The 17,715-nt window shown below is 52.6% G+C and overlaps 1 protein-coding gene and 1 long non-coding RNA gene across 20 annotated transcripts in view; one reads left to right on the top strand and one right to left on the bottom strand.

Annotated features, from left to right (window-relative positions):
- The window catches only part of KIAA1217 (KIAA1217 ortholog), a 944,408-nt gene that overhangs the window by 311,661 nt on the left and 615,032 nt on the right, over window positions 1-17,715 (bottom strand). The window lies entirely within an intron of this gene.
- On the top strand, window positions 89-7,323 carry LOC142450507 (uncharacterized). Its single transcript, XR_012784946.1, has 3 exons — window positions 89-290; window positions 389-498; window positions 5,651-7,323. It is a non-coding gene; the product is annotated as an uncharacterized LOC142450507 (long non-coding RNA).

The raw sequence follows: 17,715 nt of genomic DNA, 5'->3' as shown, positions 1-17,715 counted from the left end.
CTTCCTGGCTCCATCGCCGTGGGAGGGGGACCATGCCCTGGGCTAAGCGTCCTGCGACGAGGCCGTTCATGCCCTCGCTGGGTCTTCATCCCATCAGTTCTGGGACGCCAGCCTCTGCCGCTGGCTGACGCCTCTAGGGCTCCGCCTCTTCCCAGAAGCTCCTTGAATTCCTGGCTCGACAACGGCAAACAGAATCCGTTGCCAGCGAGCCAGTTCTGACTCAGGGAAACCCATGTGTGACAGAGAACGGCTCAGTGGAATTTTCTGGGCGGCCATCGTTGGGAATGATGGTGAGGACGGCATGGGACCGGGCAGTGTTTTGTTCTGTCGTCCATGAGATCCCCAGGGGCTGGAATGGGCTCGATAACCCCTAACAATCTTCTTGCAGACCACCAGACCTTTCTTCTGAAGCGCTGCCAGCCTTTGAGTCGGCTGTGGTGTGTAAACCACGGACATGCATCGACACGTTCCCGAAGCCCCGTGGATCCCTGGCTCTCGGTAGGTGCTCGTGGGAATGTATTTACTGACGTGTTCAGAGGTGTGGGTGAGGACAGAGCTATGCATAACTCAACTGTACTAAGGAATCAAAACGGAGCGGTTTCTACTCCCAACTTTTCGCTTCCAGTGGCAGGGAGTCACGTACCCACAGTGGAGGCATTGGCTGGCTCCGGGTAGATGTCTGGCGTTCCATGCAGGGACCCACACTTCCTTCCCAGGAGCACCCCTCTGACGCCGGAGACTCACACACTGCTCTGACGCTGAATGGTTTCCACAGAGCTGCTAGGCGGAAGAGGGGCTCGGGAGAAAGACTGGTGATTCACTTCTGAAATTCAGCCAGTGCAGCCAACCCTGTGGATCGCAGTGGTTGGATCCTTAACCGACATGGGGCTGGCCAGTGCTCTGTCCTGCAGTGGCCGTGAGGCAGGGGCAGACTCTCACAGCAGTAGACACAACATGGTTTTAACAGCACCCCCCCCCCCCAGCCGGGGCAAGCTCTTTTTCGGTTTTGATTCCTGTTTGTCTCAGCATAGTGTCCCCAAGTCACCTTGCTGGTGAACTCTTTGGGCAACCGATGCAAAAGCTCTGTCTTCACGCAGATACGCAGCGTTCCGAGAATGTGAGTGTACTTGGCTGGCCTCTCGCTCCTTCCCCTTTTCTCCTCTAGAGTTTTAGTTCTGTCTCCCACCTCTAAAGAGACACCCCAGCAGCTCTTTGATGTCCTTTCTGGGTGCTGCTGCTCCTAGTGAAAGGCCCTTGCTTTTTCGGGACACTCATCATACTTGGCGTACTTACTTCTACCTCCTCCAACTGGGACAGACCTTCCAGTATGTATGGGGGTGGGGGGCTTGTCCATTCGACACTTTTGCACATGCGTCTTGTAGGGCAGCGCCCGGTGCAGAGCAGACAGTCTGCCATTCGGTCAGGGGAGGAAGAAGGAAGGGTGGGGTGGGGGAGAAGAACTCTACCAACCGAGAGGAGAAACACAAAGGCCTCAAGATAGGGAAGAGATGCCCGTGGCTGGTTGACCAGCACCCTCCTTCACCCTCCACTCTGCAACTCTGAATGTGACCCTTCTGGAAGAAACCCTTCAGTTCAGACACTGTCTTGCAATGAGGAATTCCAGAGCTAAGCAAGCAAGCTCAGCAGAAAGGCGGCTCAATAATGCCTCCGCATGGGGCAGTGCATGCTGTTCTGGGATTGAGGAGTCTGCACGATCAGAGTCTCAGTTATTTGAAGGTCCCAGTGATGCTCGGTTATGAAGTTTGTTTAAGAAGCTCCAAGGGACCCCCCCCCACACACACATACACATACACAGCGGCATCATCGGAATGATTAACATTTGACTTGAATGAAAATGTTGGCGGACCCGAAACAGCTCGTAAGATCAACTGAAACATTACGTATACAACCTCTGCAGTGGTGTGAGGGTTACTGTGCTGACCGGCTAACTAAAAGGTTAAAAGTTCGAGTCTGCCCAGAGGTGACAAGGCATATTGATAGCTACATAATATGCTGTCAATTTGAGAGGATTAAGAGTGAAGGGGTGGAGTCTAGCCTGCCAGTCAGGTCATAACCAATGAGGCCTCTGTGTGGACATGGCCTTCTCCTGAGGATTCTGGGAACTCCTGTATATTTTTCCTTGGAGGCAGAAAACACACAATCTCTCTGTCACACTCCACCCACCTCATCCGGTTTTCCAAATTATGGTGTGCTAACTAGCAAGCCCCTTTCAAAGACATCATCTCCTCTTCCTCCTCCTCCCCACCCCTCCCCTCCTTTTCCTCCTCCTGCTTCTTGTTATCCCTGGACATGTTCTCGAAATCAAAGAAACACCACGGGGGAAGAAAGAGTCGACATCAAGCTTTCTAAGCCCAGTTTTGACCTTTATCCTATGTGTTCTGCACGGCCTGCTTGCCGTGTCTCAGCTGGGAAAGAAACCCCACGCTCTGATGGTGCGCACTTTGGGTGGCGATGCACGGAATTTCTACAGCACTGCGTCTGTAGGGACACGATCACCACTTGGACGGACGCGCCTCCCCAACCAGGACAGAGGACAAAAAAAAACTCAGAAGGAAAATGCTGGCTGATTCTCTCACAACAGGAAATGCAGGCCTCTCTCCCCTCCTATGGGGAGGCCAGTAAATACACATGAAAGGAGACTTAAAAACAGCCCTTCAAATGCCAAGGAACCAAATGCTTGATTAGTCTCCCCAATACCTAGGAGAGACACCCCACTAAAAAAAAAAAACCCTGGTTTTCTCTTTGGCTTGAAAACAGGCATTCAGAGGTTAAAAGGGCGTTTAGAGAGTGAAGGCGGGTGAGAGGGGGCAGAAGGGGACATGGGTTTAGGGGTTCAAGAGCTGGGGGCCCTCTGCATGACACTGATGGCCTCATTCACGCTGGCCTGCAGTGGAGACCAAGCCAGAGGCCAGAGTACCAGCCGCAGCAGGCACTCGCCCTCCAGGAGCTCAGCACAATGCACGGACAGGTGCCCCAAGCCCTGGTTTTTCACGCTCACCCCCACACCCCACAAGGACCTGGTGTACTGCAGATTTCAATTCTCAGCCACCCCATGGAGGCACTTCCCTCTCAGCTACCCGCAAACAGGAGTGGAAAAGGTAATTGGAAAATGTATAAATAGATGCTAACCTTTTGTGTGTTTTTATAAATACAGAGAGAGAGAGAGAGAGAGAGAGAGAGAGAGAGAGAGAGAGAGAGAGAGAGAGAGGAGCCATAAGGAGGAAGAAGGTAGGGGATGAAGACGGGAATGAAGGAAGGCTGATTGAACGTGTCAGCCTCTAGGTGAAGACTTGAGACACAACACACAATACAACACAACACACACACACACTCCCTCTCTCTCTCCCTTACTCCTTCCCCGTCCCATATCTGGAAGTAGCAGGACTGAATTACAGTAGCTCAGTCAGTGCAAGGGGACAGCACGTGTGTGTGTGTGTGTGTGTGTGTGTGACAGAGACCCAGGCAGGAGCACTTTCTATGTGAGTGGGTGGTGGCCATCCGTCTAGAGACTAAAACTGCTGGTGGAACTTTGGCACAGGGAATTTTAGCTTTAAGAAAGCCTCAGAGGGAAACACCCACATTGGGACGTCGAGATTCACTCTTGGAAAGAGCTCAACCCCCTAGCCTCTTCAAGGGCAACATCCTAGGTGGGGGGGGGGGGGGGAATGGGCCGATGTGTTACTGCGTGGATTGTAGCTTACCAAACTCAGGTGGGGCTGCCGTACCCTTTTCAGAAAGAGAGAGGGGGAAAATTACTTGGCGCCCCTCTGGCACTTTAAAACACGATTGTGCTGTTGCCCACACTTCTGCCCCTCCCCCCACCACCACCCAGATGCCCGACTCTGGGAAACATCACTGGTTTGGACCCTCAAGAAATCGTCTGGCAGCTTGGCCTCCTCGATGTGCAAACAGCAAACCAATCACCACTCTTCACGGTCTCTGCACGAATGGCGCCAGTTCCTCGATCGCTCTGATCCTCTTGGTATTTGGGGCATCTCACCTTCTGAACCTTCCGTGGGGCCGAACACGGTGACCTGGGTCCAATTAATCACCCTGATCTTTCGTGTGCCGTTTTTGGTTTGTTCACATAGGAAAGCTCAGGCAAATGCCCTTTCCTGATGGGAACTGCCTGACAGCAAGTGTCCCAACTCTCGCCAGCCGTCAGCTGGCCCCCCATCCCTGGGTAAGGTGGCAGAGCTTACCCTGCTGCTCCAGTCTCAGGCACAGGCCACACACACAGACACCTCGACCCACACACCCAAAAAGGGAGGCAAGAGACATAAAACCTCTGCCAGGAGGGTCACAGGGAAGGGATGAGTCAAACAGGGCACAGTATAGCACCCATGAAACACACAATATCCCTCTGGTTCCTTGAGGCTTCCTCACCTCCCACTATCATGACCCCAGTCCTGCCTTTCATTTCGGGCTAGACGGGAGCATGTGCACACATACAGATAAGAGATAAGAGCTCACAACACACGGAATCCAGGGACAAGAACAGGCGAAGTGATACCAGGTGGGTAGGGAGAAGTTGGGGAGAGGAGGGGAGGAAGGGGGAACCAATCTCAGTGATCAACACCTAACACCCCCCTCACCCCTCGATGAACAACAGAAACCTTGGGGGAGGGAGACAGCAGTCTGTGTAAGATATGAAAATAGTCATAATTTATCATTTATCATGGGATCACCATGGCGGGGGGAGAGGGAGAGGAGGACCTGATACCAAGGGCTCAGATAGAAATTAAATGTTTAGATAATTACGATGGCAGCAAATATCCTTGATACAATTGATATATGGATTGTTATAAGAGCTGTAAGAGCCCCAATAAGTTGATCTTTTAATTAAAAAATCTAAACAACCACCACAAAAAGAGATGTAAAACAGCAGTATGGTATTTCACGGTTTGGGTCATGGGATGGGTGTGGGTGGGAGGGAAACACGTTTATAGTCTAAAAAAAGCTGTCAGTGTGTGCTCAGCATTGTCTTTTTCAATACCCTGGTCGCTTTGTTTTTTATTCATGGCGCGACCGAATACATCGCTCACCAAACAGCACCACTGGTTGCGTGGGACCAAGGATAGTTTGTGTTTTCATCTTTACTGGGACCCCTGCTAGATTGGAGGCCCGCCGGCCACTCTGCGGGAGCCTTTGATGGAGCGTGTGTGAGAACACGCTCTCCGCCCCCACAAGTGCTCCTGGTTACATCCCCCACCCCAATCCTTGAAGGCAGTGGACTCTCAACGGCATTTTTCTAGCTGGTGCCCGCCAACGGTCCTGCAGCCGGGAGTGAGTCACTCCTGTGAGGTGAATTCCTTCCTTCTGTCTCACAGGACGAAGCCAGAAACCTTTTTCTTTTTAAAAAAAGTTCATTACAGGGTGAGGTCAGCAAACACCAGGAAGCCCTATAGATGCCAGATCCTCAGGACTGGATTTTAAGCCATGAGGTGGGAACAAAACCCAAACTTAGGGTACCTGCACTCTTTCCATCAGACGGAGGGGCTTGTTCTCTGGGAACCCCCGTGTTTTGGCATACCTGAATCAAGGGCTGACGTGTGTGTGTGTGTGTGTGTGTGTGTGTGTTGGCCTGGGGGCTGGAGAGTAAGTTGGGTCTGTTTGTTTATTTTCACAGCCCCTCCCCTTCCCACCTCTTCCATCTCTGGGGGAGAGGTATGAGACTGACCACTGAGGACAACCAGACAGAAACCTTCTGTATCAGAGGTGGCCTGCGACCCCAGATGAGGATCACCAGCCCCTGCCCTGCCCTGGGAATCTGTCCTGTGTTAGACTCAAGACTATAGAAACAAATTCCTAGACACTCATATGTGTCTAAGAAAGAGATTTATAGACAAGAGCAACTGAATATTGAGAAAATATCCCAGCCCAGTCCAGATCAAGTCCATAAGTCCGATATCAGCCTGATACCAATCTATGAAATCCTCTTCAGACTCACACAAGATGCAATACGCCGAATGGAGGAAGATCACAGGCCAGTGGATGGGAAGTTTTGTGGATCCAATGGTGTTGTGAGCATGTCAGTGCTGGCAGGGGTCTCCACGTAGTTCCTCCAGCTCAGGGCATTAGCATAGTTTCATGTGTCTCGTTGGCTGTAATGTCTCCCAGGGAGAGGGCAGAGAGAGTGTGTGTGACTCCCGCCTCCAGGGAGGAAGACTGGGGGTCCCAGAATCCTCAGGAGAAGGCCATGCCCACACAGAGGCCTCATTGGCTGTGACCTGATTGACAGGCCAGACTCAATCCCTTCACTCTTGATCCTTGCAACTTGACAAAGGATTACATAAGTACCAAGGTCCTCTTCAGGGCACTCCCCCATCCCTGCCAGGCTCCTAACTTTCCAGGGGGGTGCCAGTCCCCTCTCCAGGTTTGCCCAGGTTACTGGGGGAGAGGGGTGGGGAGACCCAGCTCACCTCCAGGCTCCAGGAATTTCCAGAGCAGACTCTTGAGTGGGGCCCGTATTTGTCACCAAGTATTTGGGCAACGTTCAAGCAACCTAGCCACATCCTCTCATGCAGAAAGCCCCAGATGTTAAGGTGGTGGATCGCCGCCCTCCCGTCTTCCTAGTTAAAGAAAAATGCTCACAAACACAAGACAGGCAGAGCGCGCGCTCTGTGCTATTTTAAGTGCAGCAGAACCCCGGTACTCGACCGCACCAGCACTCGACTCAATCGGGTTTCAACGCAAAATGTCAAGCCAATTTTGCATCAGGGCTCGAACAAAGCATCGGAATCCGACCCGAGCACATGATTTTTGTAAACAAAAGCAGTTTCATTCAATCGACTTGGTTGGCATTGCTAGTACGCGTTGCTTACCCTTTTGCGGCTGTGTTCCAAGTGTTTTGCTATAATTTTCTTAGTTTTCGTTGCTTTTTGATAAAAACCATGTGGCCAAAGAAAGAATTTTTGGTAAAGAATCATCATGATAAGGAGCTGGTTAACTGTGTTACCGATTGATATTGTTGATGATAACTGAGTAAACCCTTTTGGAGAACAGTTAGGGAAAGGCCGACAGCAGACCACATTCGACAGAACACAGTTTTTTAGAGAAAGCCAGCCAAGTCTTAGTGAATCGAAAGCAAAGAAGGGTAAAAACTCCTGAAAAGCAGCTACCAGTTGATTTTATGGAAGGGGATCCCCCTTCTAAACAATGACTCTCCATTATGTCTTCCCCCCAGCCATGCCCACAGATCCAGAGCCTCATCAGTCTCAAGGTAGTGGCTACATGCCGTTGTTAAAAATGTTTTAAATGTTGTGTTTCTGATTTAAATTATATTATTTAACTCGGAACTTATTTACTTTGAAATTTTGCACCGTGTTTTGTATGAAAAGGCAAGGGTAGGAGAAACACTTGGTGGTCGAGAACGGATTAATCTGTTTTCAGTTATTTCTCGCGGAAGAAACTGGGCACGCCATTGCACTGCATCTCGACGTTGCTTCTAGAACGGATTAGCGTCAAGGTCCGGGGTTTTACGCTACCAGAGCCCCCTGCAGGCCCCCGGCGATGCAAGCTTGATTCAGCGGCGGGATGCAAGCAGCTGACCTCCCAGGCAGCTGCTGGAATCTGATGGCGGTGGTTCATCTCGGAAGAGCTGCCCCTAAGCCCGGGCTTTCAGGGAAAGCAGCTTTGCTGGAAGAAAGCCATCACCTTAGGAATGACAGGGCGCTGACAGGCACCGCAGGCTCGTGAAAAGGCAAACCCCGGACGACAGGGCTGTCCCTGTGCCCTCTGCCTGCGTGGGTGTGCATGAATGCTAGTCACTCAGGTGCGGAGCTTCTGCAGACGGCACGCCCACTCAGGGCCCTGATGGTCACGGGGTCCGTCTTTGACAACGTGGCTCTTTCTTAGGCGCCTTTCCCGTAGGACAACGGTGTGAGCCCCGGACGGCCAGAGCCAGTTACCATGTATGTTTAAGTATCTGGTCTTGTGAGGCGTCTGCGTGTGTCTGTACATGTTCGTGAGTGTGTGTGGGGGGGAGGGGGGTTGTGCATGCGTACACACTCTTTGCATGCTTCAGTGAGAGTTAGGTATCTGCGGATACGCATTTGTCGGCGCAACCTGAGTACGCGGCATGTGCATGTTGATATCATGGCTCTACATGTGTCCAAGCAGCCCTGTGCTCCAGTTCTTGGAGGCAGATTCCCCAGGACTTTCTTCGAAGGCGCTCCTGGGTGGATTTAAAGCAATCTCGTAGTAAAGGGGAGCATCAGCCGTGTGCACCACCGTGTGTGTGTGTGTGTGTGTGTGTGTGTGTGTGTGTGTGTGTGTGTCTATTGGCATATCCTCCTACGTGTGAATGCAGGCAGTCATGTGGGGTTGGGGAAGCACAGTCAGTAAGCGGGCATGGAGATTCCCCTCTCACCTACAACCACACTGCTCTCCACCAGCAGACTCTGGGTCAGGATCAGGATAACGCTTTGACAGAACAGGGTCAGACCAGAGTGACGTGTGAGTGAGGGCAGGTTATGGTGCTGTCTGGGGAGGAACACCCCTCAGTCCCCACATGCCCCATGCCCTGTGTATCTCAGAGAAGGAGGAAGCGCAAACTCACTGCCATCAAGAGGATGTTGACTCTTAGGGACCCCATACGAACAGGGTGGATCGGCCCCTAGGAGTTTCACTGCCGGTCACTGTTTATGGGAATGGGAAGCCCATCGCTCTCCTGAGCAGCTGGTGGTTTCAAACTGCCGGCCTTGAGGATAGCAGCCCAACACATCACCGCTACGCCACCGGGGCTCCTTAGCTGAAGGCAGAGCAGGCCAGAAAGCAGACTTGTGGGGCAGAGCGGCAGTGCCGGGAGTTGTGCCTGAGTGAACCTTAGGAAAGACCAGAGCATGTACACAGGGAGTCCAGGACAGATAAACCCCTCAGGACCAGTCATGAGAGTAGTGATACCAGAGGGGGAAGGGGACAGTGAGGTAGAAAGGGGGAACCGACCACAAGGATCTGCATATACCCTCCTCCTTGGGGGACGGAACAACAGAAACGTGGATAATAATTTATAGATTATCAAGGGTTCATGAGGGAGGCAGGGTGGGGGAGCGAGGGAGAAATGAGCTGACACCAAGGGTTCAAGGGGAAAGAAAATGTTTTGAGAATGATGATGGCAACAAATATACAAATATGCTTAACACAAGAGATGTACGTATGGATTGTGATAAGAGCTGTTTGAGCCCCCAGTAAAAATGATTTTTTTTTTAAAAGAAGAAAAGAAAGGGAGGTGGGTTGGGGGACAAAGCCCATCCTCAGGGACTGTCTCAATTCCAGATCTTCGCTCCATCACTGTGTGACCTCAGGTTAAGTGACACTGAGGGCTCCGGCCTCGGGATCCTGACCTGTGGTGTGAGTGTGTCTTTCATCTGAAACAAGCTGTCATCCTCAGAGTTGGGTCTCGTCTGAGTTACTTTTGAATCTCAGATCAACACTCAAAAATACTCACAGCCATCAAGTCGATGCGGACTCACAGTGGCCCTACAGGATGGGGCTGCCATGGCCCCTGTGTGTTCCTGAGGCCGAAACTCTACAGGAGTAGAAAGCCCCATCTTTCTCCCACAGAGCAGCTCGTGGTTTAGAATGGCTGACCTTCCTAGACAGCAGCCCAATGCGTAACCACTGCACCACAGGGGCTCTTAGATCAACACTCACCCCCAAAACCATCCAAGAGGTGCTGACTCAGAGCGACCACACAGGACAGAGCACACCTGCCCCTGTGGGATTCCCAACAACGCAGGAGGACACAGCTCTGTCTTTTTCCTGAGGAGTGGCTGCTGGTTTTGAACAGCTGACCCTGCAGCTCTGGGCCCAACACATACATAACCACTAAGGCCCCAGGAAGACTTAGGAGGTAGTGACAGAACCAGCATGGGGTCTTGGGACTGCGAGGGAATCAGGGGCCCATTGGTCTGAAGTCAAAGAGATGGAAAGGAGGTGATTTGAAAGGGGAAGGGTCTGTGCCAGCTGGAGCAAGCAGGGGACTCCCCGGCACCCTTTCTCATCCACTCAGCAGTTTCCGGTGTGGTCCCAAGTCAGTCCTCTAGCACACGTCTCTTCAACCCGCCCAACGTTAGGAAACTCGGCTGACACAGAAGGGCCTCTCCCAAGCAGAGGTTCTGGTGACACAGTAGTTAGGCATTGGGCTACTAATCGCAAGGTCAGCAGTTCAAATCCACCAGTCACTCTATGGGAGTAAGACAACGTTTGCTTTCCACTCCTGGAGAGGTACAGTCTGGGAAACCCACAGGGGCAGTTCTACCCTGCTCTGTGGGGAGGCTCACTGTGAGTCGCTAAGGCTGGATGGCAGTGGGGTCACAGGGACCAAAACAGAACCTCCACACCGAGACACGGCCACCAAGCCTCCACACACAGCTCCTATGGCTTTCCAGACCTCTCGTGGCATCTTTGAAATGAGGATCTCTTCAGATTTGTGGTCGCGGCCGCTGTGGTCGTTCCACACGTGTACACAGCCCCAGACCCTTCCGAGCCCCAACTGTCTTGCTCCACGGTCCTCTTAAGCTCCTGGACCTTTCTCCTCCTCGCCACGTAGACACCTGCTGGGCCACGGGACTCTGCTACACGGAGCCCTTTGTGGTGCTTGGTGGAGCTGTGCCCACAAGCGTTAAGCCAGGCCTTTCTTCCCAGGAACCGACCTTTCAGTTAGCAGCCACGCGTGCCAACTGCTTGCGCACCACCCAGCAGCACACTCCCTTAGGAACGCCGCCTGGAAGCATGTCAGGCACAACGGCATTCCTGTGTGTCTGATCCCAATGGCATTCCCGTGTGTCTGATCCCACCGTTAGCCTTCATGCCCAGACCTGAACTCTGCTGGCTACCCGCCCAATGTCACTGCGGCCCAAGGCAGTCTCAACAGAGCGTGCTGGGTCACAGACTCAAAACCTCCAACACAGAGCATCACAGCCTGACTCAAAATGTTAGGGTGCTCACGACACAGCCGAGCCAGGCCAAGAGCAAACCCTCATCCAATCAGTGTGCCCAAAGCCTACTGCTATCGAGTCAGTTCGGACTCACGGGGCCTCTGCAGGGGCGTTCCCAAAGCTGGACCTCGTTACGGTAGAAGACGGCCAAGTCTTTTTCCGGAGGTGTGGATGGCGGGTTTGAACCTCAGACCTGTGCTTAGCAGCCCAGCTTTACCTGACCGGGCTCCTTCTAATTGTCAGTCATTTCTATTATAACAAGGAAGGAATGCATGCTGGGACAAAACTGCAGCCGGTTCGTTTGGGAATGCCCCCACCCATCCACTCCCCACACCCCCTCCCCCGTCGTCTTCCTTACATCAAACTTGGTAACTGAGACCCTTCACCTAAAGCTTATTTTCAGAGCCTATTATTTCTGACTAGGACGTCAGGCGTGGGAAATGACAGACCAGGTACAAAGACTCATCCTGTTTTTTGGGGGGTGGGGTCTTTTCACTTCTGCAGGAGTCTTTCTTTTTCCTCTCTGGGCGTTTCACCCCAGTCTCTTTCCTGCCTCCCCTGCCTGGAAGCCCTTCCCCAGGTTAGCTTCTCAGACGCTGGTGAGATCTGGCATGGGTGTTGTCCCAGAACCCCAAGGCCGGCCCCGCGGGAAGCCCTGCCCATCACCAACGCCTGCGTGCAGGGCTCACGTCCGGAAGGAACAAGATGGAACCCGTCAGACCTCATCTGCCCTCGGAAAAAGGGTGATGGAAGTCAGCACAAAGTGGTTTGTGTGTGTTCTAGGGAATCTCCTGGCCAGGAGGTGAAGGCAGAGCCCGGGGCCGAGGCAGACGGTGCCTGAGAAAACCCTTGCCCAGAAACAGCCTATGTGCTCCGCAGGAGAGGGGGAGGGAAATGCCTCCTGCCTTTGTCCGGAAAACAAACGGAAGAGCTTTTTCAGAGTAAACCAAGCAATCCAGTGATCAATGCGCACGGTTTAAGGGCTGTGGGCCAGCCCCTCTGCTTGGTGGGCAGCATACAGTCCACGTCCAAAGAACCCAGAGTGGCCCATGCCTCTCTGGGCGATCAATGACCTAGCAGAGTGCACTCCCACCGGAGGAGGGGCCCAGGGAGCCAGGGGTGCGCTGACACAGTGTGCGGAGACCCCCTCCTCCCCCCACCTCCACGAGGGAGGCAGTCCCGCAGAACACAGCCCCATCGGTACCTGGCTCCTGCCTGCTGCACTGCAGGGCCCCGGGCAGCACAAGCACATGAAGGCACCTTCTCTGCTTGACCTCTCCTCTCCAGGCAGACCCTCGGGGGGCTTCATATCCAACGCCACAAGCCAGGCCTGGGCCCAATGACCTTCAGCCATCCGAGTGCAGCCAGCGGCCAACACCACCAGTGGCCGGGCCTTCCCTCTCCACACTCCGTAGGCCGCCTTCCACGCTAGCGCCCATTCTGCCAGGGAGCTGCCTGGCGAACGAACCCGACAGGCAGTGGCACGGGGCTGGGAGCGTGATTCACGGTTAGAAGATACCGGTTTTTTCACTGCTCCCCAAACCCGACCCAGGTGGGTGGGGTGCAGGTAAATCCGGATGTGAACGACGCTAATGAGGTCAGGAATGTGTCTCTTTTCCACAGAGCTCACATGGTCCCACGGGCAAAGAGGATTCAAGAGTGGGCATGGAACCAGAAGGACCATCCAATGGTCCATGTGTGTGTGGCGGGGGGGGGGGGGGGGGGGGGCGGGAGGGCGGGGGAGGCACTCATGTCCACAGCTTCGGATTAGAAACAGCTCTTTCCCCTGATTGCACGGAAATCTCTACTTTGTATCAAAATGTATCTGTGGTGCGACTGCCCAAGTCTTACACCAACCCCGGTTTGAGCCAATGGTTTCTTCCTGACAGGTCCTGGTCTCTGTTTTCGACCTTCTCTGCCACAGGAACTTCCACAACAGAGAGAGAAAGAGAGAGTGAGAGTGAGAGAGAGAGAGAGAGAGAGAGAGAGAGAGAGAGAGAGAGAGAGAGAGAGAGAGAGAGAAGGAAGACCACCCAGAGGGCATGCCTGCTCCTGGTGAAAAAACCGGTTCTACTGGCCCCACAGGATGGCCATCAGAGGCACACAGTCTTTGTGAAAGGGCCACTAGAATTCCTACACCTGGATGCCAGAACCCACTCTGGGTTCAGCGGGTGACGCAATTTACCCAAATCATGTCTCCTCTCTGGGGCTCACGGTCCACATCTGCACCCCGGAGAGACGGGACATCCGTCCACTGACCTCGCCAACATCTCTGCCAACTTCTAAGGACCAGCATGGGTTGGCCCCTGTTAGTTATGAAAGACGTCCGTGGGACCCACAAGATCTATGCTCGCTCCTCTGGCTGGCTGCATCCTGGGGGCCTGAGCTTACAGCCGAGCCTGGCTGTGAACGAATGGTTCTACCTGCTGAACCTTTCTCTTGACTTGAAATGGCCAGGATGATGTTAAACACACACACACACACACACACACCATCCTGAGTTTGACTGAGAGCAGGTTAACTCTCCTGGTGTCACTGATATACATTCCCATACCATCATGACCAATGACACCCCCCCTTTTTTTTTGGCGGTCAAGTGGGACATTCACCAGTGACCAAAGAATGTGCAATCTCAGCACTTTGGGCGTCCACCACAGTGTTGAGAATTAGGAGGGGAGAAAAGATGAGATGTTGCCAACATGTGGCCTTGGGATTGACAAAAACTGCCATGGGGACACTGTTGTGGACCTGGTAGGAGTCATACGTTGCTCGGGATTCTGGAACCTGCCACATCGTAGACTCAGGGAGTTCTGGGGACTCCTGCAGCCTCAGTCATGGAGACGAGTGGAGGGGGGCACAGTTAACCACCCCTCCCCCAAATACACACACACACATCCCATATTAAAAAAAATCATTTCACTGGGGGCTTGTACAGCTTTGATCACATGCCATCCATCCATCCATTATGTCAAGCACATTTGTACCTTACACTGACCGGTCTTCCTTCACTGTTGTCCATCCCTCTGGGAAGGGCTTATATATCAATCAATGTGATTGGTTCCCCCTTTCTCTCCCCCCCCCCCCAACCTTTCCCTTAGCATTCTGGTATCACTACACTCATTATTGGTCCTGAGTGGTTTATCTGTCCTGGATTCCCTGTGTTTTCAGCTCTTATTTGTACCCGTGTACATGCTCTGGTCTAGCTGGTTTTTTGTAAGGTAGAAATGAGGTCATGATAGTGGGGGGGCGGCAGGGGTAGCGGGAGAAGCATTAAAGAACTAGAGAAAAGTTGTATGTTTCATTGGTGCTATACTGCACCCTGGCTGGCTCATGTCTTCCTTGTGACCCTTCTGTAAGGGGATATCCAACTGTCTACAATTGGGCTTTGGGTCTCCAATCTGTGCTCCCCCTCATTCACAGTGGTACAATTTTTTGTTCTGGGTCTTTGATGCCTGATACCTGATCCCACTGACACCTCATGATCACACAGGCTGGCACACACACACGCGCGCACACACACACACACACCAACATTTGTTGGAACAGAAACTCAACACATTCCTCAGCCTTCTCCCTAAGAAACCCTTAGCACGACACAGATTAAGGTCCAGATGCTTTATTCTGACCACTTTTCCTGGGGACCTGGGTCCTGAAACCAACCAGCCACTTCCTGTAAGAAGGTGTCTCCCCACTGCTGTTCCTGGCTGGAACACTCTGGCCCCGGAGTCTTAGTTGTGCTGTGGGTTAAGCCCTTGGCTGCTGACTACGAAGTGGGCAGTTCAAACTCAAAGCCATTCCGAGTTAGAGCGATGAGGTCTGTGTGTTCCTGTGAAGACTGACAGCTGCGGAAACCCTGCTGAGAGGGTCTACAGAAAGCAGAACTCACTTGATGGGTTTGGTTTGCACAACACCATCTTTATTGTGTTCACGGGGCTGACTCCATCGGAAATGACCTCTCTGTTGTCTCTGCCTTCACCCATAAGATTCAGAAATCAGTGTCCTGTTCAGTCTTCCGTGGTGTGTAGTGATGGATTCCCAGGGCCTAGCATGGGTCCCGGGAGCCCTGCTGGCAGAAGAGAAAGGCCCTCAGCTGCTGGCCAGAGGTCAGAGGTTTGAAACCACCAGCTGCTCCATGGAAGAAAGATGTGTCCTGTGTCCACCTGCTTCCATTGACATGGTTGTCGTTTGGTGCTGGCAAGTTTCAACTCGGGGACCCAAAGTACAACAGGACAGAGCTCATTGTTACAGTTACCGTGTCCCGTCAGCTCATCCTGCAGAGCAGTGGTTCTCCACCTTTGTCATGCCGCGACCCTTTCATACAGTGCCTCATATGGCGGTGACCACCCCCCTCCAACCATAAAATTGTGTTTTTTGCTACTTCATCACTGTCATGTTGCTACTGGTAGGAATCAGACGACCCCTGTGGAAGGGTCGTTCGACCCAGAGGTTGAGAACCACTGCTTCAGAGTGTCTTCCTCTGCCCCCCTGCTTTGACCAAGAATGATGTTCTCCTCCAGGGACCAGTCTCTCCTCGGGACACGTCCAGAGTACACGAGACAGAGTCTCACTCTCTTTGCCTCTAAGGGGCATTCTGGCTGCATTTCTTCCGAGACAGTCCATGGAGTTCTCTCAGCACCACGATTTATAAGCATCGATTCTGCTTCGGTCTTCCTTATTCAGTGTCTGACTTTCACATGCATGTGACATGACGGAACACGCGATCCATCGAGCACACAGCCTTAAACACCCCGTGGGGCAGGTCTACTGCGTCCAGCAGGGTCACTGTCAGTATCATCTAGTTGGATTACACCACTATTGACCCACAGTCTAGACTCACTCAGAGCTGAAGAAGTGAGGGGCTACATGGGAAGAAAAAGTACATAGACACACACGTATAAGACATGTGTGTGTGTGTTTTCCAAATCCAATTGATCACAAGTGTTTGTCCCCTTTCATGCTAATCAAAATCATCCTCATCTCACAGCTAAGAATCCAGACAGCACTCTCGTGCATTAATAACTACATTCTCTTGATTTCATGGGCTGCTCTGTGGTTCAGACCCATCCGCTGTTCTGCAGGAGACACAGGCGGCTGTCAGCTTTCGTGAAGACTCTACCCTAAGGAGCCGTTCAATCTGTGCTGCAGGTGGGAGCTGACTCTCTGGCAGTGGGTTGGATCTGGTTGGTTGGTTGGTTTTTTCTTTTGGTTTAACCAAACTCTTGCGTCCTCCTCACGGGTCTCTGCAAAGCCATCAGGTCCAGAGTCCACTGTGCAGACGTCTGAGGAGCTGCGCCATCGTGGATGGCAGCCCTCTGGTTCTGCTTCTGGTTTCCGTGACACGAGGACATCCTCCGCAGGAGCTTGGAGGAGGCCCCGCTGAGAACAGTCGATCCATGTTTAAGACGCGGATATCTTAAATAAGAAACTGACCTGTTCTCTCAGTTTCCATGGCAGCCAGGACACCATGCAGTGAAGATCTCTACCCACCGGGGACTAGACTAAACCCTTGTCTCACATGGTTTCTGATCTGCATGGCACCTTTGTTGTTTGGGGTAAGTGTCCCCAGAGTCAATTTGGGTTCATCCTGACCAGATGCGGCAGAGTGTAACTGCCTCACAGGGATTTCTAGGCTGTAATGCTCTGGACACAGATCACCTAGTCTTTATCCCCCCACCCCACCCCCCAAAAAAAGTACTGCGTGGAATCGAACTGCCAACCATTGGGTTAGCAGCGAAACACAGTTAACCACATTGCACCACCAGGGCTCCTGCAAACCTTCTTGCTGAGTAAGGACTCTTAGCCCCACCTTTCCACAGGGGCAGTCAGGGAAGCTCAAATTAAGACACGTGATTTGTCCAAAACCACCCAAGGACAGGAGTGCCCGAACCTCAATCTGCAAAGTTGTAAATTCCACCGACATCATCTCTTCCACATAAAAGGTAGGACTGGGGTTCGAGTGAGTGCCTGTGATAGAGATCAGATGGAGACAGGGGACTGTGGAGAACTGGACAACCTGTACCTCATCTAAAGCAAGGCGGCTCCTGGTCACCTAACCCTCTCCCACCTACCCCCACTCTCATTGGAGAAATGAGACATTTCATCGTATGTATAAATTCCGCATTCGACAAATTCTGGTTGGCTTATCCAAAAAAAAATTGGAACCAAAGTTTTTGCCCCTTAAAACAAACCTTTCTGGGGGAACTGGCCCCCAGCTCTGACCTCCAGCTATTCTAAATGCACAGGGATTGAGTTGCCCAGTGGGGGGAGGTGAGATCCTCCCAGGAGGCAGACTGCTGTCTCCCCACACCACAGGGGTGGGCCTGCTCCCTGCTGCTGGACACAATGGACTACTTCTCCCTGAAGCTTGCCACCATCAGCTTGGTTCTTATAGGTGGGGTTTACACCCTACTGATAATGGTTCCTATGGAGATCCAGAGAACAGGTCAAAGTTGAGCTGCCATCCTGACTCTAGGATCCGCCCATCTTGTCACATATATACCCCCAATCCCTCTTCCTATTGCACGTATGTCCCTAGACCACCCCCTCTCATTGCTGTATAACCTATAGTGCAGCCCCTTCCGGTGACGTGTATCTACCTGTAACTAGTGGACTTGCACGCCCCCAAAAGGTATATAGGCCTGGGTTAGCAATAGAGGTCTCTCTTCCTCCCTCTTGCCTCTCTTTCCCTCTCCTCTCCTCATCCTCGCTCCCTGTTCCCTAGCCCTCCTTCCCTTCCCCCTCTCTCCACGTGGAC

The sequence above is a fragment of the Tenrec ecaudatus genome, chromosome 6 (assembly GCF_050624435.1).
Source record: "Tenrec ecaudatus isolate mTenEca1 chromosome 6, mTenEca1.hap1, whole genome shotgun sequence".
Taxonomy (NCBI): domain Eukaryota; kingdom Metazoa; phylum Chordata; class Mammalia; order Afrosoricida; family Tenrecidae; genus Tenrec; species Tenrec ecaudatus.
This window is presented reverse-complemented; position numbering and strand designations above follow the sequence as displayed.